General features: G+C 40.2%; 1 long non-coding RNA gene across 1 annotated transcript; it reads right to left on the bottom strand.

The window, feature by feature from the left end:
* Positions 1-35: 35 nt before the first annotated feature.
* LOC129350064 (uncharacterized) lies at positions 36-27,985 on the bottom strand. The gene is made up of 4 exons (XR_008603280.1): positions 27,809-27,985; positions 20,348-20,422; positions 5,891-5,963; positions 36-2,461 (listed from the first exon to the last, which is right to left on the bottom strand). It is a non-coding gene; the product is annotated as an uncharacterized LOC129350064 (long non-coding RNA).

Genomic DNA, 27,985 nt, shown 5'->3' with positions numbered 1-27,985 from the left:
ACTATGGCAAATATGAGTAAAATATAACAGCAAAAATTGCGCAATTGTGCATTTTCCCAAGCCTAATATAAAAAAAAATTTCTGTCCAATAACAGCAAATATCTATTAAATAATGATAATTTTTGCTGATTTGACTACAGTTAAAATAGTGTTATTTTATGGTCAAACATTGTAAAAGAACAAAATTTCTATTCATGAAAATACAGGGGATGAAGTCTGAAATATTTATATTTTGTCAATACTTAATATGCATATTTTTAAATTTCAAATAACAGCAATTATCTTCTGTTAATTCTGATTTTTGTAGCGGATTCAAATACAGTGAAAATAGTGAAATTTCATGGTCATACACTGTAAAGGAACGAAATATTATTAGTATAAATACAAAGGCTGAAGAATGACAGGTAAATTATTTATCATTTCAATGCGTACTATACATAATCTTTCTCTTAAATCACAGCAAATATTTATAAAATAATTGACATTCCTGCTGATTGAAATGCAGTAAATACTATGTGATTTTACATTTGACTGTTGCAAAAGAATGAATTATCATGAATAAAAATACAGGCACTGAAGGTTGAAATATTTCCAATTTTAAATACTTAATATCTATTTATGTATGTAATATGTCTAATTTTTCTTTTGAAAAACAATTATGTTTCTAATAATGATATTTTAGGTGATTTAAATACAGCAAAAATTAAGTAATTTTATTGTTAAATGTGAAATAATGAATTACCATTTGTAATAAGCAATTTAAATGCTTATACATGATTTTTCTCTCATATATTTGTAAAATAATGATATCTTTTGCTGATTTAAATACAGTAAATATTGTGTAATTTTGCGGTCAACGAATGAATTACTATTTCCAAAGAAAACAGGGACTGAAGGTTGAGACATTTACTATTTTTCAGAGCTTAATATGTACAATTTTCTTCAAAGGAATTGCAAATATGTGTGAAATAATGACAGTTTCTGCTGATCAAAATACAGTTAAAAGTGTCATTTTGCAGTTAAACATTGTAAAAGAATGAATTAATTTGTGAAAATACAGATTTTTTAAATTAATAACTGTAATTATTTAATTATCTAAAGGTTTGGCCTGTTTCTCTTTACCATAAACGTGTGAATTAATACTTATTTTTCTGAGATTTTGTTCGTTATTATCTGTGATTGAACAAATCATGGAGAAATCCTTCAAATAGCAGTTATCATAAATGTTCAGTTTTTACAGTTTATGATCGCGGTGATTTATGATTTTCCATTTTGAGAAAGGCAATACAAACTTTTCGTTTTATTTGAGAAGCAGCTCTAACTTAAACCCGTGGCACTAATGTAACTTAATCTGCAGTTGAATTGCGTGTTGGCAGTTGTTTTAAGTTCTCTTTTTGCAGCGTGCAGACCTCTCATCACATGACAAACGATGGCTGCAGAGACCGTCGCCTTAGTCACACAGAGTGGGAGATAATTTGAAGAACAACAGCCACCACTTCTTTTTTTTTTTTTTTTTTTGAAATCCCCAGCTCTAAGACACACTCCCCACTGTTTCAGGTTGTGACTAAGCCTCGGCTGGGCAAACACATGTCACCCAGAACCACTGATTCACCCGCATGCACTCCGATGCAGCTTTAAGAGGTGGTAACCGGGAGATACGGCAGTGGCGGCGACGAACGGATCTAAACATCGGCTCTGCGATGCTGTCGTCACTCTAGCTCGGCCAATCGCGTCGGCCGTCCATTCATAAAGAAGCCGCACGGCGCTCGTCCGTGCCGTATGATACTGTATCCCCACCAACGCCACCCCAGACCGCCTCCACCTCCACCCAGCCTCAGTTCATTCATGCCCTCTGCTGCAGAAGGAGTGGACTGTGTGGGGCGGAGGTGGGGGCTGAGACACAGCGTGACTGAGGCAGCGAGAGGAAGTGGAGCCTCTGTATGAAAAAAAGAAGCCTATTAACCACAGAAAACCTATTTTAGTCACATGGCTTCTCATCTCGGATGAGGCTCTGTCGCTGCAGCACACTGAGCCTAATCCACCGTCCTGAACGTCGGCCAGACTGTGTAACGGTGAATCAGCTCTTCTGTAATCACACCGTGAGGTAACGACACAAATGTAGGTGATCGGGAACCAAAAGGAAAGAAAAAAAAAGAGGCATTTCTCCCCTATCAGGCTCCACTGACAGCCCACAGACCGGCACTGTTCCCATTAAAGATCTGGGAGCAGTTTCTCAACCTTAACTTGTAACATATGATATCCATCAACAGCAGCAGAAGCAGCTCTTACTTTCCATTTTTTTCATTCTTTCTTTTTTCACTTACCCGTCTGGGTGAGAGTTCCTCCCGGCGCTGGACCCAGGGATCCCCCCGCTTCTTCCCAGCGTCCCCGGTGTCCTTTCCTTTAAGTTTCTCCTCTTGTTTCAGCAGCTTCACAGAGGGGAATCCTGCTTCCCCCTTCACTTTGGGAGTGAAAGAGAAGAAGAAGAAGATTGGGTAACAACTTCTCACCCACGTCACTGTCCACCATGGCAAAAAAAATAAAAGACTCGCTCGGCTCCTAAATCCTAAAAAGATTTCATCCCTACATGTCTCCTCATATTTTTCTTTCCCCCCTTGTCTTTTTTTTTTTTTAAAGCCTCCTCCCGTTGCATTCTTCTGAGTGTAATCAGTAACAGGCTTAAAGTGACAGCAGCAGCTACATAACCGGCTTTCTTCCTCTCGTACTTTCTCACACAGTTTGTGAGGCTCCCTCTGGGCTAAAGGTGCTTTCCCAGAGACACCAGAGCAGCCGTTAAACTCCCTACAAGCCCGGCTAAACCTGCACTATCACATGCTTCACAGCAGTCCCCCCCCCCCCCCCCTTTTTTTTAAACCTAACCCTCCTCTTCTTTCCCTCCTGACACTGTCGGATATACTCTCTCCAACACATGCACTCTCAGGAACCGACGCCGCTCACTCTTATAGCTCCGGCTGCTGGAGGGGGCCGAGCCTGTTTGCGGAGGGCAGTGTCCTGTTACACAGCTCTCAATTGAGGTTAGGAAGAGGACATCCATTGAGAAAAAAAAAAAGGGAGAGGAGGGGAAAGGAGGAAGGAGGGGGAGGAGGAGGAGGAGGAGGAGGAGGAGGAAAAAAAAAAGAAAGAAAGAGCGTAGGGCAAGCCTCTCCGCCGCTCTTCTTTCTGGGGTCTTCAAAAGCAGGAAACTCCCCTGCCGGAGAGGTCTGGAGGAAAAGGGACTTCCGGCTCTAAATAAGGGGAGGCTTCGCTTTAAGGGGGACGTTCTCCACCCAGACACCCACAACAAACGCCGCACGAGCATCACGTCTCAGCTTTATCTCGTTTAACTGACCCACAGTCAATTTATGATGGACAAATAAAAAAAAGGCTGATTGTGACCACAAAGAGAAAGTACCAGAGTTTTACAGGATTGGACAGGCACGTAAACCCCACGATCACCACACGGGCTAACAAGAAAGTACCTGAAATCCCCAAAATGAAGCTACCACAGAGCATTCATTTTCACTCACTGTTTAGATTAGATCTACGTACTAAAACTCCGCTACTAAAAACAAAGTACCAGGATTCACAGAGTTAACAAAAATTTAGTTCCCATACAGCTTTCATTTTCACTCACTGTTTGGTTAGGTTTACGCACTAAAGCTACTAAAAATAAACTACCTGATTTCACCAAATTCCCATAAATTACTTTCCTACATTACTCAACTTAATTTACACTGTAAAAGCATTTTGTTTTCGCTCTTTCTATGATTAAGTTTAGGCACCAAAACTCTGTGACGAAAAAGAAGGTGCCTGATTTCACTGAGTTACCAAAAATTAAGTTCCTATACAGATAAACTGTATTTGTTTTCATTCACTGTTTGGTTAGATTTAGGCACCAAAACTACTTTGTTAAAGAGCAACACCATGGTGACCACAGCTACTAAAAGTAAAGTACCTGAGTTCATGGAGTTCCCAAAAAATGACATTCCTCGGTAACTAAACTTATGTTCTGACAGAATTTTATTTTTGATCATTGTTTAGTTAGATTTAATCACCAAAACTCAGCGACTTAAAATAAATTGCCTGATTTCAATGGGTTCCGAAAAATGATGTTCCTATACAGCTAAACTCGTTTTTGGTCACTGTTTGGTTAGATTTAGGCATGAAAACTTCTTGTGTAAAGAGCATCACCATGATGACCACAGCTACTAAACATAAAGTACCACAATTCACTGAGTTAACAAAAAATTAAGTGTCTAAACAGCGACACTATTCATTTTCGCATTTTCACTGTTTGATTAGGTTTAGGCAAAACTACTTGGTTAGCAAGCAACCTCATAACGGCCACAGCTACTAAAAGCAAAGTACTTGACTTCAAGGAAACTGCATTTACTTATTTTCTGTCCAAAAGTTAAGTTCTTGAACACCTAAACTGCATTCGTAAAGAAAAATATTTTCTACCCAAAAGGCAAGATTGGAGAAGGAAAACGTCCAGTCTGTAGAAGATTCAATGTTTGTGTAAGGAGGATGGAGATATAATTTAGTTCTTGTAAGAGACTGGGGTTTACATCCAATGAGAAACATGGATTCTTTGACATTAATTTTTGCTCAGTGTTGTTCCTCCGTACCATAATAGTGCTATTTCCTAAACCTAAGTCAGCAACACTTGGGACACTGGGGTTCACGTCTTGTGTGGGACTGTTGTTCCTTGATGTTTTTGCTCACTGTCAGGTTTTGGTACCAAAACATTTTGGTTACGTTCTTACAAAACTAAACTGCATTCAAATACACGGAGATATGAGTCAACAACAGGACTTTCGTTTAAGAGACCAGGGCTCAAAACCTGAATGGAACCATTTTTCTTAGACTTAAATTTCATTTTCACTCACTGTTTAGGTAAACAGTTTAGGAAAGCATCATGATATTTTTTTTAAAAGTGTGGTTTCCCAAAAGTAACATCAGTGTACACATAAGGAGCATTCCCAATTATGTATTAAAATAAACATATCTTATCAAAAGGTAAAACTGTGGTGAACTCGGAAAGCTTCCATTTAATATCTGACAGTATGAGTCATCTACAGAACCTTCACCCAGCAGAACGGAGACTGCAGCCATCATTGTTAGAAAATTAAACGGTCAGGCTTCGTTAGCTTTGGTGACACTTTTGACCACTTATTAGAGGTTTTGTTTAGATTTAGGCACCACACTTACTTGATTTGGTTGAAATACAGCCCTTTGACAACACATTAAAAGCTGCTCCTCCATTTTCTGATTTACAAGTGCTGCTTCACCTAATATATGTTTCTAAGACACGCTGTTAGGAAGCATATTAGTCAGTGAATGCAGTGTGAAGGTATATTTTGGCAGACAAGGGTGAATAAAACAGACACCACCAACTCGGAGCTCCTGACCCGAACCTGCCCCCGTCCTCGGCTCACCGCCCTTCTTTCCCCTCCTTGCATCCCCTCGGCTCTCACCTACATCCTGCCATTCTGCCACACCATCGCTACCAACCACACCTATGAACCCGCCTCCTCCACCCTGCCGCCGCTGTGCGTGGGGGTGGGCTGGGTGGTTTTTCAATGGGAGTCTTGAACTTAAGGAATCACATAGCTGGTTTGTTACTCACTGGAGGCCATGTGACTCACCAGAGGCCATGCTGCACCCATGCTACGCTCCCGTTACACATATTGCGGTACACACAGTCATTGTCAGGCTCCATTCATAACTATTTAAATAACCTCGGTGAGTCATGTAACGAGCCGGCTTAAGTAATATTTGACCCATATACACACTTTTCTGTTCTGCGTTGTCACCCCGGAGAGCAAACCCAACACGTGTCTGCAGACAGAACACGGATTTATCTCAAAAGAAAGAAGCTTTCTCTCACCTCAGCAGTGATTTAAAGAGTCCTGAACGGAAACCTCGTCCTCCTGCAGCTGTGGCCACATCGCCTGGATTTTCTGTTAGGAGCATAAAAATAAGTCTTTCTTGATTGGTTGTTTTTTAAACCGGTGTTTGAAACTTTCGAGCATTCATAGTTTTATGAAAATCCAAATGTGAGATGATGTTGTTTTGTCTGTTTATTAATCTAATAGTTGTCACCAAAACTGCTAAAAATAAAGTTCAACGAGGTCCCAAAAATGCATTTATATAGAACTAAACTGTATTTTGTTTTTGCTCACTGTTTGGTTGGGTTTAGGTTCTTGAGGTCCCCAAAATTAAGTTCCTACACAACTAAATTGAATTTATGTTTTAAGAGAGACTTTTTATTCTTTCCAAAATTCAAGTTTTCAAACACCTACACTGCGTGTATGTTTCAAAAGAAATGTGTTTTTACTCACTCTTTGGTTACATTTAGGCACCAAAACTCAGCTACTAAAATTAAAGCACCAAATTTGAGTTCCCAAAATTATGTTCTCATGCAAAAAAACTGCATTTACGTTTGGAGAAAAACCCTCCAACCTACCATCTATCCAAAAACTAAGTTCTTCAACACCTACACTGCATGTATGTTTTGAAATAAATTTGTTTCTGCTCACTGTTTAGGCACCAAAACTTTTTGACTGGCGAGCAACACCGTGTTGACCACAGCTATTAACAAGGAAGTGCCAAAGTTTCCAAAAATTGCGTTCCTATATCAATAAAAGTTTTGAAAGAATTTGTACCTGTACCCTAGAGTACCCGAAATATGTATTCCTACGCAAAAAAAGCTGCATTTATGCTTTGAATGAGGGTCATTTTCTTACCAGAAATGAAAGTTCTTGAACACTTACAGTGCGAGTATGTTTTGAGAGAGATTTCAGTCACTGTTTGGTTAATTTTAGGAACCAAAATTTACTTAAAGGAAAGTACCTGAGTTCATTAACTTCCTGAAATATGCATTCCTACACCACTAAACTGCACTTATGTTTATTTCCCCAAAAAGGTTGACAAGTTAAGTTCTTGAACACCTACAGAGTATATATGTTTTGAGGTGGATTTTTTCTTTTTTTTTGCTCACTGTTTGGTTAGTTTTAGGTACCAAACTCAGCTACTAATAGTATTGTGCCTGAGGTCACAGAGTTCCTCAAAATGATGTTCCTACGTAACAGTAAGACTGTAATGCAGTAGAAATGGCTACCAAAAATGCCAAACAATTGTCCATTGACTTTAATTTCATTTTCACTCACTGTTTGGTTCAGTTTAGGCACCAAAACTACTTGGGTAGCGAGCAATACTGCAATAACCACAGCTACTAAAAAGAAAATGCATAAGTTCATCGAGTTTCTGAAAAATTACGTTCCTAGATAACTAAATTTATGTGTTGAATGAATTTGTTTTTGCTCACTGTTTGGTCAGGTTTAGGCACCAAAACTGCTTGTTTAGCAAGCTTCACCACAATAACCACAAATACTAAAAAGCAAGTACCTAAGTTCACAAATTTTCCAAAAATGACGTTCCTAGATAACTACATTTCTGTTTTGAGTAAATTTGTTTTTGCTCACTGTTTGGTCAGGTTTTGATGCCAAATCTCAGCGACTAAAACCAAAGTACCTGAGTTCACTAAGTTCCCAAAAAATCCATTCCTACGCAACTGAACTGTATTTACCTCATAATACACTCATATACAGTTTCGAAAGAGCAGCTTTTCTGGCAAAAAAAATTAACAAGTTCTTGAACACCTACAGTATATGTTTGTTTTGAACTGAATTGGTTTTTGCTCACTGTTTGGTAAGATTTATTCACCACAACTTCTCATTTCACCCCAGGATGACCTGGTATGAGTCGAGGTTGTTCTGTGTGTTTATTAGTCTCAGATTTTCTATTTCTATCCCTGTTAATCGCGTTTGAACGGGCAGCAGCTCCAACATCAAAGGCTCATATAGCTGTTTGCTGTGTGGATCCAGAGAGTTTTTGAGTGGGTGTGGGTGAATCACGGACTGTCGCGTGTGGAAGACTTTCTGTATGTTCTTCAGTGTGTCGGATGTGGAGCGGCGGCAGGCTGAGGATGACTCAGGGTGAGATCGGTTAAATGACTCCAGACCTGCCTCCAGACAACCACTGGCAGTGTTAACCTACGAGGAGGGTTTTTCTTTCTTTAACTGCTTTGTATAATTTTCCTCCAAATTGTTCTGAAAGCAAATTGTATTCCTGAGTGGAGCTATTTCAGCTCTACCATTTCATCTTTTCTTCTTCTTTTTTTTTTAATACTCTCTCCAGCCAAAAGCAGCGATCTGACAGATTACTCTTGATCTTGTTATTCAGATGCTCTGCAAGCCAGGGACAATGAGTCACTGGGAGAGAAATTAGTTTTTATGTTTTTTTCTTTTAAAAGTGGGTAATTTCATGTGTAAAATGAAAAAAAAAAGCGCCAGCGGTTTGGCTTCGGCAAATGACAACATCTGCAATTATCTAACCTGAAAACGGTTTAGAATATTAAAATCAAAAAGCCTGATAGGAAAAATAAATTGCCATTGTGTGTGTGTGTGTGTGTGTGTGTGTGTGTGTGTGTGTGTGTGTGTGTGTGTGTGTGTGTGTGTGTTTGACAGAATTACACAATAAAATCTCAGTTTGCCATTTTCACATCACGTGAGCTTGGGTTTGACATTAAAGGCTTGTGCTCGAGTTTGTTCCCCAAAGAGTAAAGTTTCACAGTAACTAAGAGCTTTGCCATTTTAGAATGTGACTCAGTCTATTGTGGGCACCAACTGAGCGCCGCCTGCTCGCTTTCTCTGGGTGGATACGAGGGCGGAGATGTGTTTCAACACACATGCACAACGCAGGCGGGGGCCTTTCCTTCGTGTAGTCGCACAACAAACACACACTAACACACATTAACACGCACACACACGCGCAGACACACAATGGAGATTGCGGTGGAAAGGAAGCTGGGGATTCCTGAGATTCCTGTGGACAAAAAGGTGTGAACTCAGGCAGCCGAGCAGCCTGGGAATTCTGCCGGGTTTGGCTTGAGAGGCAGTTTAATGGCTGACCAGAGTTTACTGGTGACACACGGAGAGGAGATAAAATAAGAAAAAAGAAAGGGCTGAGGAGATAAAGTCAAAGAATTCAAACAACAGGACAAAGAATGCAGGAGGAGCTGTAGGTTTAGATGCAACTACATCTGCTAATACTGCAGTTATTTAGAAAATAATGTGAGAAATTATCATGTCCTGTACCTTAATGGGAATAAAATAAACAGTCTATAGGTAAGACAAGAAAAGCACTCAGAGAGCGCAGTACTCCGCCAAGGCTGTTCATTCCCCCATATGGCATTGTCAGAAATGCAGCATTTTTGTGTGGAAGTGCAGCATTTGTTTATTAGTTATTGATGATCAGAAATCACAGCACTATAGAATGTGGCCATTTACTATAGATGTACGCACAAACAAAATGACCTTGCATTGAGCACAGGCATGTGTTCTACATGTGTACGTTACGTAGGATACTGAATCCCGTGACCTAAATATGTAGTGGGCGGATGGAATTGATGGGACTCAGAAACACCCCCACAATTTAATCAATTGTTCCTTGTAAGATTTCCAATGGATAAATCCTGATAAGTCTGCAGCGGTGGAGTTGTAGTAGGATCACAATCATGTGATCGTCAGCAGGCAGCTGATGTAGTGTTCACTTGTTGTCATAGTTACAGTGATGTCGTGTTGCTATCTCGTAATGATACAGAAATCTTTAACTAATCTGTGGATCCAGACTATCAGCCACATCACTGCCAAAATCTAATCACTGTCATTTATGACCTTCCCTGAAAATTTCATCTAAATCCGTTTTTTCATTTTTGAGTAATGTTGCTAACAGACAGGCAGACAAACAAACAAATTCAGAAATGATACAAGGAACAACTAATTAAATTGTATTTTTGAGTGCCATCCAGTGCCGCCAGCTACATATTTAGGTCACAGGATTTGGTATCCGTACATAACGTACACATGCGTAACACACACCTGTGCTCAGCGGATGGTCATTTTCTTTGTGGGTACATCTAGATTAAATGGCCACATTATATAGTGACGTGATTTCCGCCACAAATTTTTTCAAGATTTCATCCGTCGGAAACGATACAACGACTGAGCAGCCTTGGCAGAGTACTGTGCTCTCTGAGTGCTTTTCTTGTTGGCAAAATGTTATTACTTTATTGGCTCAAAAACTTTATTACATTAGGTTTTACTACATTTAAAATGGCCAAAATCATTATGTTACTGACAGGTATTACATTGTTGGTCGTTATTACGTTATCGGTTGCTACGCTCCTTTTTCTTTTTGCAATGCAATTTCATTAGTTCAATCCAGATAAACATGCAAGACAGAAATCAACAGCTACAGTAAGTTTTCGTGCTGCTGTTAACTGAAGTTTTAAGTAAATCCAGAAAATAAAACCCCCAAAACTGACCAGCACAGGTCCAGTCGTTGTCCTTCAGTGTCCAAAAATGCACATTTTTTTTAACTAACAATTATTGTCACCGTTGACTAATTTATGAATTATTTTCTCAATTTGTCGGTCATTTGTTTCATCTATAAAACGTCAGAGAATTATGAAAAATGTCTTGTTTTTTCAATAACATAAATATATTCTGTTTAATGTCACAGAGGAGGAAAGAAACCAGAAAATATTCACTATAAAGATGCTGCAATCTAAGAATTTTAACTTAATTAAAAAAAAAAAAAAGATTCAAATTGATTCATTGATAATCAGAGGAGTTGGTGATTTATTTAACAGTTGACAACTAATTCATTAATCACTGCAGCTCTAATTGAAAGCTCCAGAACAGACACTGAACTGGCCTAATGGTGGCATGTTGTTGTGCTTCTGTTTTCATTTTCCTTTTACATAATTATATTTTTCACCAGTTGATGAATTGACAATCTTTTTAAAAAATTCCTCCCGTTGCAGAAAATCTCTTTTGTGAAGTGGATTCAGTGAACACGGTGTAATTTCTCCACAAGTTTTCAACTAATAGTTTAATTTTGCTCTTACTGCAGACAGTTTTCATTGTGGAATAACCCGATTAATCGATTAGTTGTTTGGTCAATAAAAAGTCAGAAAATGGTGAAAAGTGTTGATCATGAATGTCTGGTTTTGTCCACAGCCAAAAGATATTGAGTTTACTGTTACAGAGGAGGAAATAAACCAAAAAATATTCACATTTAAGAAGCTGCAATCAGAAAATTTTCCTTAAAAGAAAATTACTACAATTGATTAAAGTGGTTGGTGATAAATTAAATAGTTGCCAACTAATCGGTTAATCATTGCAAATTTTTCTTAGCTTTTGTAGTTTTATTTCACCTTGACGTCTAAATACTAGGAGTTTTCTAGTGTAGAGAAATTTTTGGTGCTTCCCAAATAGGTTTTAGCTCAAATGTGTGATTGCACAACTAACTGATTTATCACTGCAGTTCTACTTTTATTGTTAAAAATAATATGTAGTTAAACAACTACCGTATGCATGCCACATAAGACACTAAAATGTCAGTGTTTATTATTATAACTACTGTTTTGGCCTGATTTAAATTCAAAACTTAAGCAAGCATTAAAACATTCTCGTGATATTGAGGAATTTCTTCAGAATTCATACCCAACAATAAACGGTTTGAGGAAATAATCTACATAAATGAGATTTTTCCGACAGCAGTTTGGTTTGTAACTGAGTAAAGTCAAGCTTCAGTTCACTGTGTAATAGATTTACAATGCGTAATGAAACGAAAATTTGTACTTGTTCATTTTTACTTCATGCTTTTATTTTGTAAAATCTATTTTGTGCAAAACTTTTCTTTGTAATTTTTTGGTAGCTTTGATAATAGATAAAAAAAAACGTCAGACATGCTGCAAAACATACAATCATCTGTATGTTCATTTTAATTTCATGCTTTTATTTTGTAAAACCTTGTGAAACATGATTTCTATTATGTTATTTATTGTTACTGCAGGTTTTCTCTTTTGTGCAGAACTTTTCTTGGAATTGTTACTGCATATTGCAAATATAAACAAATTTGTAGTTTTAATAAGAGATTATTATTTAGTAAAATCTTGTGGGATATGATTTCTGTTATGTATGAGATACTACATGTACTTTTTGTCACATATTGCTAATGTGCAGCACAAACACCTTTAGAAAGTTTCTGCTTAAATGACATAAAAGGGAATTACAGCAACACAACTGTTGTGTCCAAAACTGTAGACTTTGCGTTTTGCTAATTGCATTGTTCCAAGTTATATTTAGTTTCATTACAACATTCACAAACGCAGCAGGAAACTTTGTCAGAGATGCACCTGTCTTCTGCCAAGACTGAAGCTCTGACAGACAAGAACAGACGTGACGGTGACGTCGCTTCATTCACTAAAACCGACTCGCAAACACACAACTGCAAACCAACCAAGGCCAGGGGATGGAAATATGGCAGCGGACCCTCCACCTCCTGACTATATTAGGCCGCTCTGCTTCACGCACATACAACTGTGACATCACGGTCACACTGGCGAGGCATGACTCCACGTCTTATCTCCGCCCGCCGTGACGTCGCCCGGCGATAACCCCGGAGTTTAGTGACACGCAGGGATTCCACAGCAGCAGCATGCAGAAGCCGCATCGCATCGCTGCTTGAATTTTCCATTACTTATGCAAGAGTCTCTAATTATATCACAAACAAATGCTTCTGTTGTGACACATTGAGTAACTGTTAGGTGAAGCTATTTAAAGAACGTGGTTGAGCAGAATTTCACTTTCTTACAACTGTAAAGAAATGTCTATGAGCTGTGATGCTGACTTTGTTACATCTTTGAAATAGGTTTGTTTGCAACCTGTTGCTTATATTTCTGTGCACATTATTGATCTGATATAACTCAGAGATGACAATGCTTCTGAGGCAATGAGCGTGGGTTTAATCTGCACACTTTATCTGTTATTTCTGACCATTTTATGAACAAAAATGTCATTAAGATACATGAAAAATTCCTCTATATGCAGGAAAAACCTTGGTGTTTAAATCCTTTACAAGTTTTATTAAAATGAAACCACAAAAGCAAAATATAATGTACTTAAAGAAACGGAGGTAGAGTGAAGGTTTGGAAATCCATGCACTTTTCTGTCATTTCTGATCATTTTGTGAACAAAAATGTCTTTTATTCTTCAGTAACTTGCAACTATTAAAAATAGTTTAAAAAATATTTCTACATTATTTTCAGTTCTCATCGCTTTGGTGCCAAAAACATCTTTGAAATGCATGAAAAATTCCTCTATATGCAGGAAAAACCTTGATGTTTAGAGCCTTGACAAGTTTTATTAAAATTTAACCACAAAAATAAAATATAATGTACTTAGAAATCTCACTTTTCTGTTATTTCCGACCATTTCATGAACAAAAATGTCTTTTAATCTTCAGTAAATTAAAACTGTCAAAAACAGTTTTAAAAATATTTCTATGTTGTTTTCAGTTCTCAATGTTTTGGTGCCATAAACATCTTCAACATGCATGAAACATTCCTCTATATGCAGGTAAAACTTTGGTATTTTAATCCGTTAAACCACAAAAGTTAAAGTAAAACACAGTGTACTTAGAATACAGAAGTAGAAGGACAGATTTGGAAATCTGCACACTTTTCTGTTTTTTCTGACTGTTAAATAAAAAGTGTCTTTCATTCTTCAGTAGATTAAACCTGAACCAAATAAAAATGGTTTAAAAAAGATGGATATATCGCAGGTGCAGGAGATTTTCCTTTAGAGCTGCCTGAAACATCTTTAAGAAGCATGAAAAATCCTCTGTATGCAGGAAAAACCCTGGTACTTTGATTCCGTACAAGTTTTAGTGAAATGAAACCACAAAAGTAGAATATATTCTGCATAAAGAAACAGAAGTGCAGATTTGGAACTTGCATTGCATACTATAGCATCGATCTGCAATGATTAATCAGCTGTCAGCTGTATTTTTGAAAATTGATTATTCAATCAGTTTGAGTAATGTTTAAAGAAAAAGTCAATTTTGTCATTGCAGTTTCTTAAATATGAATATTTTCTGCTTTCTTTCCTCCTCTATGACAGTAAACTGAATATATTTGGAGTTTGGACAATAAATATAATCAACTGCAGCCCAGCTTTCAATCATATCATTTTTTATAGAAATTAACGTCTTAATTATCTGATTGTAGCTACCTAATTGTAAATTTTTCTTCCTGGTTTCTTTCCTAATCTATGACTATAAACAGAATATATTTAGGCTGTAGACAAAACAAAAGATTGTCATCTTGAGCTTTGGGAAACACAGATCTAATTTTTTCTGACTGATTTTATTGACCAAACAACTACTCAGTTCATGAAGGTTTGAGTTTGTTGCAGTCATTTACTAAAGGTCATAAGAAAACTTCCTTCTGCTCTTAGTGACGTGTCATTTATTAACATTTTTCTCCAAAACTGATACAGTTTTGATTGTTTCGTCCTCTTTGTGCAATTTTGTTTGTTTTTTTACTCATGAGAGAGGATCAGGTTCCATACATCATCATAGACATACAGTATCCAGATCCATTATTGTTTCATGTTAGCAAACGGAAAACATAGTGGGGGTTTAGCTAGTAAAGAGGCACCATGACAAAGTCTTCTGTGGTGCTTTATGACCTGCAGTAAGCACACATTTGTTAAATCAGGCTGGAATCAACTAGGATAGTGCTTCTTTGGCAATTCTTGCTATATCAGCACCAAATAATCATCCAGTGTGCTCAGATTGAATCGTAAGTGAGGAAATTATTGATTGATGAAGCCACGAATATAAGGAAAGTAAAGATTGAGATTTGGTTTGTGCAAATACCAGTCAGGTAAAAATTGCCCTGATACACCTCAATCTTAGGATCTTAGCAACGGGACATCCTAAATTGTAATTTTTAATTTCTCTTTAGGTAAAAAAAAAAAAAAAAAAAACATTACAATGCTGGGTTTTAGTTATTTTAAGACTGTTCTTGTTTTGGTTGATTCATTTCTTTTAATTCACCAACATCCTCCATGTACTCTGACTTTAAATGAAGGTTGAATTGAATGAATATGGCAGCGTGGATGTCGGTCTGCTGTTGTGCAGTGTGTGAATGTGTGTGTGAATGGGTGAATGTGATGTATAATGTAAAGTGCTTTGGGTATCGCTTCAGGTATAGTAAAGCGCTATATAAATACAGACCTTTTACTGTGCACAATAACATTCCTTTTAAGCTCCCTGTTTTCTCTGTTTTTACAGTTTCTGGCTCTGACAAATGGTCTAAATTTGCAGATTTTTTCTTGAAGATAGAAATTCAGAAAGTTAAAACGGAAGACACGTACATTAAGTTGACAGTGGAATGAAAGAATAGATGAATATGGCAGAGGGATCCAGAAAGCGTATAATCAGTGTTTTCCAGCCAAGGAATAAATCATTTTTTTAACGGGAAAACCGATTATTTAGCTTTAACTAAATATCTAGTTCAGGTTGTTGATTTTGTCTGATTGTACTCGGAGTTGAAATGACGTCTGACTGAATGGACGTTGGTCTGCTGTTATGCACGACAGCGTTCCTTCAAAAGTCCCTGCTGGCGTCGCTCCATCCTATCATCCCTGCCCTGTGACTCCCTTTTCCTCTCTGTCCTCCCCCTTTCCTCTTCCTCTTCCCTCCAGAGGTGTCAGAGGAAAAACAGCTCCAGTGTGAGGCTCTGCGTCTCCTCCGCCGCCACACAACGTTTGCCACGTGAGGGCCGGCCGGGCCGAGTGACCGGCCCACTCACAGGATATCGGAGCTGCCAAGCCGGTGAGGGGTCACTCTGTGGAGAAAGCAGGAGGATGACTGTCACCCTTGAGCTCCCCCGCTGGCGGTCGGAGCAGCGACAGCAGCAGCCGCCCTCCGTCCCGACGCTGGGCTTCTTGTGAAACATTCCGCTCCGGCCGGCGTTTCCTGCTCTCGCTTCCCTCCCCCCGATCCTCGCCTGCCTTCCACATGCCAACGTTAGCGTCCAGCGTTTCCCACTTCCCCGTCCAGAGCCGCCCCACACCCCTGGGCCGCCCCAGACTGGTGGACTCCCTCTGGGCTTCCTGGAGAACCACCTTCCATTATCAGAACAACCGGCCCGGCCCAGAAACACCGCTGCTGAGCTCACTGGGCGTGACGTCCTGCTCTGATGAAACAGAACTAAAATAGCTCCAGGTACGCTCACCCATGAAGAATCTGAGGCGACGTAATTGATCCGATTTTAGTTATAACACCACCTGATTCATATAACGAACAGTTATGGTGTAAACTTTAAATGGAAGATTCATCTGCAACTTTCTCCCCCGCTTTTAGTGACAAATTCTTCACGTTAACTAAACAGTTTTTACAATTTTCTGACCATTTATGGACCACATTGACCAGACGTTTTTGCTCCTGTCAGTTTTTCCTCGCTGTGGGCTCATTTTTCACGACAATATAAAGTCCAGCACAGCCATAACTAGAACTAAATAGAGCTAAAAAAATGTCTTGTGCAGTATAACAGTTACAGCACCATAAATCATTAAAAAAAGTGGAATATCTTTGATTTGTTTCACAGCTAGAATGTACAACATTTTAGCAAACATTTACTGGTGCTACCAATACTAGGATAAAACTGTGGCTCTACATGCTATAGATATGCAGTTATTTGCATTTTAAATTTGTTTCCACACTTGTCTCCTCTCTGCTTTGTGTATACACAGCCTGCAGTGTTCAATCTAAAAGGTATCATTTTTGTAGCAAGACTGTCAGTCACTTTCAGTTCATTAATAGCTTCTCAGTTGCATTGAGGAGAGCATCATTTTTTTTTTAAATCTGTGGATGTTCTCAGTCATCCAGGTCATGATAAGTCTCAAGCAAGCATAAGTTATGGCAACTGGACTAACCTCGTGTGAGTCGAAAACGTTTCACCTCTCATCCAAGAGGCTTCTTCAGTTCTGAAAGCCTGGTGGGGAGTACCAGATATTTATCCACCAGGAGGGTGGTGGCAAAAACAAGTGGACAAAGACCCGAAACCAACAAACTGCATTTCCACAAAGCAAATTTAGGAAAAAACTAAAAAAAAAATGGACAAAGACCCGAAACCAACAGACTCGTTAGGTGTTAATGTGAGGGGTAACGACCGCCCATCAAAGGCTAACGACTCACATTAACACCTAACGAGTCTGTTGGTTTCGGGTCTTTGTCCATTTTTTTTTTAGTTTTTTCCTAAATTTGCTTTGTGGAAATGCAGTTTTTTCACAAAAAAGTTTCTAGATTCTGATGAAATATGACGATTTTAAGCTCATAAGGTCACATATTAAGGTAAGGTCAATATTCAATGATTTTCTCTGTTTATACAGCTGATAAATGGTCTAAAGTTGCTGATTTTCTTTTTAAAAATAACAGAGGCTCAGAGGTTTCATCCAGAAAACACGTAACCAATGAAAAGAATAAAATTCTTCAACGGAAAACCAAACATTTGAGCTTTAAATACACAGCGGATACCTTCAGTCCAAATCTATGAACAGTGATTGCAGTTTTCCACAACCAAGAATCTCTTCTAAATGTTAAACTCATCTAACTCCAGCGCCCAGCGGTGAATCATGCCCACATCAATTCTTGCAAGCTCCTTCGTGCAATTAACAAAGAAATGACTTTGCAGCCATTTAAGCGGCTAACTCTGTAAAGCCACACGCGTGCGAGCTCCACACGGGTTTATTAACCGATGACAAACGCTCCCCATCACTTATGACTGATGGACTATGCATATGTATGTGGAATGTGAGCATGTAATTCACAGGCGATTAAATGGACATGCAGCGTGGAGTTGTGTTTTTCTCAGCTCCTTTCTTTCAGCCGGAGCGAGAAGCAGCGAGCGGCTCCAGCAGATGGGTTTGGATCTGATGCAGCCATCTGTCTCACAAGTGCAAGAAAACGAGGCTGTGCAGATTCAAGCCCACAATTCACAGCAGGGCTCTGAGAAGCAGCACAGCTATTGATTTTAATAACCTCCAAATTTGCAGCTACAAAACCAGCACAACCAGTACATGCTGTAGATGCTTAGATACTTATGCTTTTTAGTTGTTTCCACACTCGTCTCCTATCTGCTCTGTGTAAACACAGCCTGCAGTTCAACCAAAAGTTTGAATTTTTGTCAAATTTCTCAGTTTTTGACAGTTTCTGTCTCTGAATTTAGAAAAATGGTATAAATTTGCAGATTCTTTTTCAGCAAAATATTAAAATTCTATGGAGGAACACCAAATATTTCAGCAGAGTCTTTACTGACTTCTCAGTTGTGTTGAATTGAGCAAAATTTTTAGACGTACGAAATCTGTTTAGTCGAAATGCTTTATTTTTTAAATGATTTTTTAAACAAAAACATTAAATGACTTAATTCTGATATAATATTGTGAATTTAAGTTCAGATTTGGATCCTTTTTTACAGCAAATCACTGATGGACTTTCAAAAAAGTTAAAAATCCATCAATTATCTCAGTTTGTATAGTTTCTGGCTCTGATAAAGGGTATAACTGCAGACTCTTTTCAACGAAATATTAAAATTAAAAATGGAGCACCAAATATTTCCGTTTGCTTCAATTGGAGCAGAGTCATTATTTCATTTTTACAGAATCTGTGTAGCAGAAATGCTTCATTTTTTGTAATTTTTTTTTACAGATGTGCAGAATAAAATCATTCTGATGAAATAAGACGAGATCAGTAGTTCATGGACTGTCAAAAATCGGAAAATCCATCAAATATCTCAGTTTTTACCATTTGTGGCCCTGATAAAGGGTCTAAATTTGCAGATATTTTTACAATGAAAGATTACAATTCGCAAAGGGAACACATTCATATGGAGTTTGAGAAGCGACAGCAATGCCTGTGGACTTAACTTGATTTTTTTTTTTTTTAAAGTGGCTCTACGTGCTAAAGATATGTTAATACTTTTTAAAAATTTGCTTCAGTTAAAGCCGAGTCATTAATAGCTTCTCAGCTGGGTTAAGGAGAGTAGAACTTTTAGATTTTTACAGAATCTGTTAAGTGGAAATGCTTTGTTTTTAGTGATTTTTTTAATCAGTCTTGTAGAATACAATGTTTCTGATCAAAAACAATTCTGATCATTATGGGTAGCTCATGTACTTTAAAAAAAAGTTTACAATCCAATGCTTTTCTCTGTTTTTGCAGTTTCTGAACAAAATGATTTTGTTGAGATGTTTGGATTTTAAGTTTAGATTTGGATCATTGTACAGCAGGTCATAGATGAGTAGTTCATGGACTGTTGTTTAGTTGTAAATGCAACCATAATTTTCTCTGTTTTAACAGCTTCTGATCAGTCTTCTAAAATTGCATTTTTTTTTAATCATCTAAAGATTAAAATTCTACAAGAGAAGACCAGTTATTTCAGCTTTAACTACACGAGATATTTGCTCCTTCTGGCAGAGCTGCCTATTGATTTAATAACTCCAGATCTGCATATACAAATCGAACACAACCTCACGTGTCCTCTGCCACTTCCTGCTCTTCCCAAACAAATATCTGCACTCTCAGCAGCCATCGGGCCCAGTGGCCAGCTTTGTCTCCTGCAGCATCTCGACGCCCTCTGAGGACGTCTGCAGCCTTCAGCGGCTACTTGTGATTCTCCAGGACGGTCCTCACAGTAAACGTCTTCAGACGCTGGCAGGGAGGGAGGAACTCTCGCGGTGTGTTTCTTCCCTCCGTGGTCTCTTGTCTGGGGGATCAGCAGCAGCAGCAGCAGCAGCAGCAGCAGCAGCAGCAGCAGACTGACTCACCGCCCCGGCCCACTCTTCCCTCCCACTCCTTCCCTCCCACTCAGCCCCAGCCGTACCCCGGCGTGGGAGGCAGCGCAGCCCAGGACCAGAGCCTCCGGCTGGGCACACACACACAGCCAGCACGGGCCCACGGCTCTGGGAGCGTTTGGCTTTCATTCCCCTCACCCACACAGAAACAACAACACACACACTGCATGCACGCCGCCTGCCCACATGCCGTACCCACACTGATTTTTAGAGCACCTCTTTAATGATGTCATGTGCCTTACATCAGAAGGGAGAGGAGGCAGAGGGAAACACGTGGGAGTGTGTGGGACGAACACGCCGCATGTGTGTTTGAATCATGCTGCCAGATCGTACATTAAATGCACCAAAAATGTTTCATGTAGTCATGCACTGTTGGCTGGAGGTTATTTATAAAGGGCAGCTACAGGGCAGGTTTTGTGATCTGATCGGTCAGGAGATGCATCGAAAAGTGGAAGATGCTCAAATATGCAAATTTACCTGAAACCCCAAATGACCCTTCCCGACTTTTCAGCTTTACAAACGACTTCCTGCAGCTATTTGTGCATCGGTGAAAGTCACAGAAAACGTGTGATTCTTACCAGCAGGACAGCAGAGCCTCCATCAGCACGTCTGCACCGCCTTTTTCACTGATGTGCATCTAGAGGAAGTTCAGGCTGTGAAAAAACAGGAGGCAGAGGAGCACGTCACTCACATCATCCAGAGCCTTTCCGCATTTTCTTACACCTTTAGCAAAGTGGAATTATTTTGTTTTTTTGAGAGGAAGAAAAAAAATCTACAAGAAATTGATCGACTTGCACAATGTCACATGTCGTAGGATGAATGTGCTGCGAATAATATTCAGAAGGGCCAGATTGCTCATTAGAATATCTCACATTTGTGTGTGGGCGAGCTTTTAGCAGTCCTTCTCCCTCTAGTCCCCAGCACTGTTCCAGAAACACTGTTCTCTGTCCAATACCAACCGGGATCCTAACCTCAGTCTGTCCGTTAAAAAAAAAAGTAAACCCAACTTCTGTCCAAGTTTGGAGTACAGTATGTGACATACAGCAACTGCAGCAGAAACATGTGAAGCTCAGCCTGCTGCTATAGAGCCGACGCACAGGTTTCTCCCTGGAGGACGAAGCTGCTTATTTATTTATTTATTGCCACAAATTCACAATGTGAGGCAGAAGATGTTTTATTTCAACAGCACACATGATGCACAGACTGTCCTGATGATACAGTAAGGTGGTGGAGGATTAAGAGGCTCCAAATTAGATCAGATATCTGCACTTATTATGCTGTACAATTCATTAAGTAACAGACTGGATTATCTGTGGGATGCATTGCTGCAAAATGCATGAAAAGTTGAGCAGGAAAGGAAGGATTTTGCAGAGTTTAGAAGCAAAATCCTCATAAAATTGTCTTCTTTTTTTTGCCTTTTAGCTAAATAAAAAGCCAGATAAGGAAGAAATAACATAAATCTGGATGTTTTCGCTGTGCTGCCTTGAAGCAAATAAATGTGAACCTGCAAAATGCATGAGAAGTTGAGCAGGAAAACGGGGATTTTGCAGTATAGAGGCAAAACTGTTGCTTTTAAATGATCCTTTTCTGACTTTTGGCTAAAAAAGACAAGAAACTGCAGCATTTGCTGAGCTAACCACAGCTTTACAGGTACAAATTGAAACATTTCGAAGCACATTTTTGTTTGCAAACACTGTATATTGTGTATATATACAAATAACGAAGCAATGGTGCCCAAACTGAGGGTCCAAGAGCCTCTTTGGAAAAAAAACATCCCCAAACACCGAGCATCTAAATTCAATTCACTCACAACAGGTGAGATTTCAATCCTGTACGCTGTGTTCTATAACTCTCAGCCAGAAATCCTCAAGAATTTCCAATTTTTCACAGCAGAAAACACCTTGAATTTTAGTTTTAAAGCTTTTACATATGATTATTATCAACATTTTTAAAAAAACAACCAATAAAACATTTAATAATTGGCATTATGTGGCTCAACTCCTCTCTGAATTCTGACTCCATGTGCCACAAGTGCCCCCTGTTGGATGCAGGAACAGAGTCTTAACGGTGAGGGAACATGGTTTTAATTAAAGTCATCTGAGGGAGAAATAATCAGCAAAAATCAGGCAGCAAAAATGCAGAAAAAAGGGGGGTGAAAATGTTAGTAGTTGACGTGGAGTTAAAGGAACTGGCACCGGATTTAGAATGATTCCAGTTATCTGTAAGTGCTGCATTAACAACGCTTCATCAGTGAGTGAGTTCTTAGAAAGCTAAAGCAATCACAGGTCACTCTGTCTCTCTCTCTCTCTCTCTCTCTCTCTCTCCATGCATCTCTACGTCTCTCTGCCTCTCTGCTCCCCTTGTCTCTGCCGGAGTCACGGGGTCTCCCTCGGGGTAAACGCATTCCAAAACACAAGAATTTCCTCCAGCCCGACTCACATACCACATCTCTTCTCGCTCTCCCTCTCGCTCTCCCTCTCTCTCTCACACGCACACGAACACACACATGGGCGCGCACGTGAACAGAGCGCCCAATGCCGGAGCCAAAGAGGGGACCACACACTGTAGCCGTGCCATGTTCCAAACATTTCGCCGCGTAAAAACGCAGCCAGGACGCACGAAAAACTTACACACAAGTCCCATTAAACCGTCATTAATCTCATTTTCTGCACAATTTCTGCCATTATTATGAACAACGACACCTAATATTAAATAAATCCCCTAATTAGAACCATCGTGGTGAAATACCTGCGTCCTCACGTCGTGCGCATCGGTCGAGTTGCAGAAGGAAAAGCAGCTGCAGACAGCTTCCTCGAGTGCAGAGCTCCACGGCACATGCTCTCTTCTCTCACACACGCAAAAATACAACACAACAGGCAACAAAACATCACCGAGGGCTGCTGCCGTTGCCGCTGCGCAAAAGAGAAAAAAAAGTGTTCGCACAACGAGCGATATTTATGCAGGAGAAAAGGAGGAGGATCGATTCATCATCGCAGAAAATTTCGAAGTCCGCTCTATTACTCATCTGATGCGAGTCTCTCTCTTCCTCCTCTGTCTTCTCTGCGTTATCTATCTGCCCTCCTGCCCGCCTGCGGGGCTTTTTTTTTTTTTTGCGCCGGAATCGCTCGGAAACGCCACCGGCTGGCTGCGTCGGAGTGGAGACGCGTTCGGGCACTCTGCAGCCCGGCCGGAGCTTCTTCTCTCCGGGCCCCCCGAGAGTCCACCTCATCAGCCCCGCAAGAAATCCCCCCTCCTCGCACCATCCTCCGTCCCCCCCGGTGCGCCCCGCGCCACCGCGGACACTCATAGCTGGATGATGCCACAGCCCGGTGACAACATCTCAAAACACCTGCACGCAGAACAGAAGTGAGAATGCAAGAGAAAGGGGGAGGAGGACACATTTCTAATCTGCTAGAATCAAACAAACAGAAAAAAAACGTCTACAGAACACTTAAAAAAACCTTCAAATCCTGCAAAAACACAACTTTCTCTGATATATATTACACATTATAATTGGATTTCCTTCAAACAGCAGCAAAAAAAAAAAAAGCAAACAGCAAATTCACAACTTTCCAGAACAGACAACAAATCTCAGTTTTTCACTTCTTAATTACAAGCAGAATTAGGCACACTATTGATCCCCCCCAGAAGCTGATCACCAGCTGAATTCAGTCTGAATCAACAGGTGAGCACAGATTTAACCACATTATCTGTGGAGGTTTTGTGGAAAATGTAAATTTTTCTCCTCTGTTTTGGCAGCAGCTCCTAATAGCTCCTCACTTTAATAATGAATTTAAGAAATGTCACAGTTTGACATTATCATAAAGCCCTTTAAAAATCTGCCCTTTCTTCCCTCCTCTTTGCCTTGTGCCATTTTTAAAGTCTTAATTGCTCAAATAAAGAAGAAGAGTGAAAAGCGAGAACTCAGCGAGGTGCCTCTGCAAAATTAACCAAGAATTAGCAGCATAAATGCTGGATTTCTACGCCTCTGAGGTTATTTTTTATTCAGCAAACCGACTTCCCCTAGAATAATAACTTCTACCGAGGGGGGGGAAATACACCTGCGAAGGGATTCTACCTGCTCAGTTAGATTTGAGCATCTAGATTTGTGTAAAATTTCCTGTGAAATGTGCAGAATGATCTGTCATCGCTCACCTGCTGCTTCCCCTCCTGTGTTTTCTCTCTCGCAGACTGCCTCATCACTCTCGGTCTGAGAGCCAGAGTGATGTTTCTGCGGCGATCTGGGAAATTAACAAATGTTTTCGCCACTTGCTTTTTGCTCTCTCTCTCTCTCGCTGCTGCTGCATGGCACAGGTCGGGGGAAAGGAGCAGCTATGAGGTCTCTCAAACCACACTGACAATATTACCAGCACCGCGACTGGGGTTCATAATGTGAAATTCCCTGAATAAATTACTGTGCCCACTCTTTTCTCTTTTCTCTCTCTCTCTTATCTGGTTATGAGTACAGTTATGAGCTCAGTTTCTGGTATTTGGGATGGGTATTTCTGCAATGTAAACTTCCCAGAAATATTCTGGTGTTCGCAGTTTTTCTGTACGCTTCATGACAGAATGATTTAACCCTTTGCGCGCTCATAGAAGCTTCAATTTGGGATTTAGAGGAGATTTATACGAGCTGCGTTCGATTGAATGAAATTCAGTCTTAATTGCGCAAAAATTCCACCACCTGCACAATAAACAAGGAAGAAATCACATTTTTGCTGTGCTGCCTTGAAGCAAATAACTCAGAAGCTGCAAAGTGCATGAAAAGTCGAGCTTTATTTTAAAGAAGAGCAAGGATTTTGCAGCGTTTAGAAGCTAAACACTCCAATTTTACAAGTTGCCTTTTACTTTTAATTCACTAAACCCTGCACCATCTGCTACACAAATCTCAGCTCTACAGGTATAAATTAGAAGCTAGAAACATTTCGGAGCACATTTTTACTTTGCAAAGGCTATATATTGTGTGTATATAGATATAAAAAAGAAGCAATGGTTCCCAAACTGGAGGTCCAGGAGCCTTCAGGAGAAAAAAAAACCCACAAACTGAGCAGAAGGTGAAATTTACCCAAATTCAATTCAGTCATTCACACAACATTGTAATTCTGAGCCACGAGTCCAAAGAAAAGTTCAATTTTTCATAGACGCTGCAGCAGAAGACACATTGAAATTCTCTTTTTAATGCTTTTTTTATGTGATTAACGTTGAGATTAGGATTTTCTTGGAGCTGCGTTCGAGTGAGGAGGCCGATGAAATGATATTCAGTCTTAAATCACACAAAAAGCTCCACCGACTGCAGCTAGATAAGCAAGAAATCACATAAATGTGGATGTTTTTGCTGCGCTGATGCAGATGAATCTGAATCTGCAGAGGAAACACTATATATTGTGCATATGTATAAATACATATATAAAGAAGCAATGGTTCCCAGGAGCCTTCAGGGGTCCTCGAAAAAAAACAAAAAAACCCCACAAACTGAGCAGAAGGTGAATTTTAGCTCAATTCAATTCATTCCTTCACACAATACAGTGATTCTGAGCCACAGGTCGTAAGGAATTACTGATTTTTCATAGACCCAGCAGCAGAAAACACACTTAAATTCTGCTTTTATTGCATTTATATGTGATTTATATCGAGATTTTGAAGAGATTCAATTCAGGTGAGCATCACAAATTTCATTCCTTTACACAATCCTGTAATTCTCAGCCATAACTCCAAAGAAACTTCAATTTTTTAGAGCACAAAACACACTTAAAGTCTATTTTTAATGCTTTGACATGTAATTAATAGCAAGATTTGGATTTTGAAGAGATTCAGTTCAGTCACAACACAACAGGTGAGAGTCAGAGATTTAATTCCTTCTCATAATTCTGTAGTTCTCAGCCAGATATCCAATGAAATTCCAATTTTTCATAGCAGAGAACAGATAAAATGTCTGTTTTTAATGCTTTTACATGTGATCAATATCAAGTTGAGTAGAAGCTTTAGTTACAAAGAGATTTCTATGAGCTGCGTTTGACAATATGGAATTCAGTCTAAGATTTTTTATGGAAAATTTCACCGGAATCAGGATGTTTTTGCCGCCTGGAAGCAAACAAATCCGAACCTGCTGCTAATCTGAACTGAAACCTCGACGGCGCACGACTCTACAGGATCGTCGGCCGCCGTGTTTTCGATTCCTCTGACTGACAAACCGCCACACTGATTTCATGTCAACACGACCCTTCCTCACTCCGCCCTTCCTCCTCCTCCTCACACGTCACATCCCAACATGCATCAGGACATCAGAGTGTGACCGTTGAACTCCCTCGGTTCTTTTTTTTCCCCCTTTTCTTTCTGTCTGCTTAAACACGGACGACAAACACCTGACGAAAGAGATACCGGCGGCCGCCTTTGAAGCTCTCAGATAAACACTTCTGGCGATAACGGTGATGTCAGCGGGGGAGAAAAGTTGCTTCGTTCGTGGGCAGTAACGCCCGGAAACGGCTGGTAAAGTGGCGGATTTTTGAGAGCTTGGCTATCGGCGGTTTGGGTGGATTCAAGTGGCCGGTTTACCATCGACAGCGCAGTGGCAGCGGCGTTTTCACTCGCTGGTATGTCGGCTCCCAGGGCCTCGGCTTGTGTATACGAACGGCAGCAGAGGTGTAGCGTGTTTTCACTGTCTCCTCCCTGGGAATTCCCCTCAGCTCCAGCCTGCAGCTGTACATATGCGAGTGTGTGTCGGGATGTATACACACTTTGGTTATTGCACTGTAAGCGTGCATGTGTGTGTGAGTGTGTGTGTTTCCTCCACTGATTCCCAGGGTTCTGCCGAATTAAACCCTCTTAAATGTCCCCCTGGCTTTTGTCCTCACGTTTCAGCTGAATTTCCCCGCATTCATCCCCGACCATTCAGACTCTTGTGTGTTTCGAGCGCTCAGGAATGCGCTTGGGTTTGACAGGCGCCTGAACTGTGTGTGTGTGTGTGTGTGTGTGTGTGTACATGTGTGTAAATGAGCATACGAGTTTTAAAAAAGAAAAGAAGAAAGAATAAAGAAAAAAAGAAGGCGGGGGTTTGGTATTTTTTTCTTTTTTCCTCCCTCCTCCGCCTCTTTTTAAGGTGACTCGGAAACACACAATCAACCTCACCTTTGCACACACTTTTTCACCTTTCTGCACACACACACACACATATATGCACTCACAACACCCACACCCACACACACACACACACACACACACACACACACACACACACACACACACACACACACACACACACACACACACTCAGAGTCACATGTGCTCTCACTCAGAGAGCTCTGCACCCACTCACCCTGACACCCACACAACCACCCACACACTCACGTGCACTGCCAAATAGCTCTCACTCTTTACCCTCCCACCCCTCTCCTCCTTCCCCACCCACCCACTCACAAACTCACCCACTCACCCACCACACACACACACACACACACAGTTTCACACTAAGTGCCGGGCATGTGCCTGATCTGGTTTCCTCTTTTTTTTTTCTTTTTTGCAAGCGACCCGCAGTGATAAAATAAACACAAATACGTGATAATCACATTCCAGACATTTTCTCTCCTGCCGGTGGGAAGTTTCAACTTGGCTTTTTTCTTGTGTGTGTGTGTGTGTGTGTGTGTGTGTGTGTGTGTGTGTGTGTGTGTATGTGTGCAAACCCCAGAGAGAGAAAGGAAAGAAAAAAAAAAGGGAGAAAGAAAATGAAGGGAACAAAGAGATCTGGGGCGAAGTCTCACACATTCCTCAGTGCTGCCAATATCCTACCAGTACACTTGACCATCACACATGCACAGCCGGAATAAGAAAGAAGAAGAAAGAAAAAAAAAGCTCCTCGTTTGCACTGGAATCTGCACAAACTTTTTTCTTTTTGTCACATCATTGCAACCAAACTCAAAAAACTTGACAATCACCACATTAGCGACAAAAAAAACACACAAACTGCATGAGATTTGTGAGCTGTCAGTGGTGTTTTTGTGTGCAGAAATGCGGCGCAGAAGCAGCAGAGAGTAGATGGAACCTACCTGAGCACATGGCCTGCATGGCATGAACACTTCCTCAGTCAACACGCTTTGTTTCTCCTCCTCCTCCTCCTCCTCTGCTGCTGCTGCTACATGCTTCTCCTCCATCTGTCTGTCTCAATGCGACTCTCTTCTTGTCTTTCTCCCCCTTCCACTCTCTCTCTCTCTCTCTCTAACTCT

The sequence above is a fragment of the Amphiprion ocellaris genome, chromosome 11, assembly GCF_022539595.1.
Source record: "Amphiprion ocellaris isolate individual 3 ecotype Okinawa chromosome 11, ASM2253959v1, whole genome shotgun sequence".
NCBI classification, from domain to species: Eukaryota; Metazoa; Chordata; class Actinopteri; family Pomacentridae; genus Amphiprion; species Amphiprion ocellaris.
Note: the sequence above shows the minus strand (reverse complement) of the source record. Positions and strands in the feature narration are given on the sequence as shown.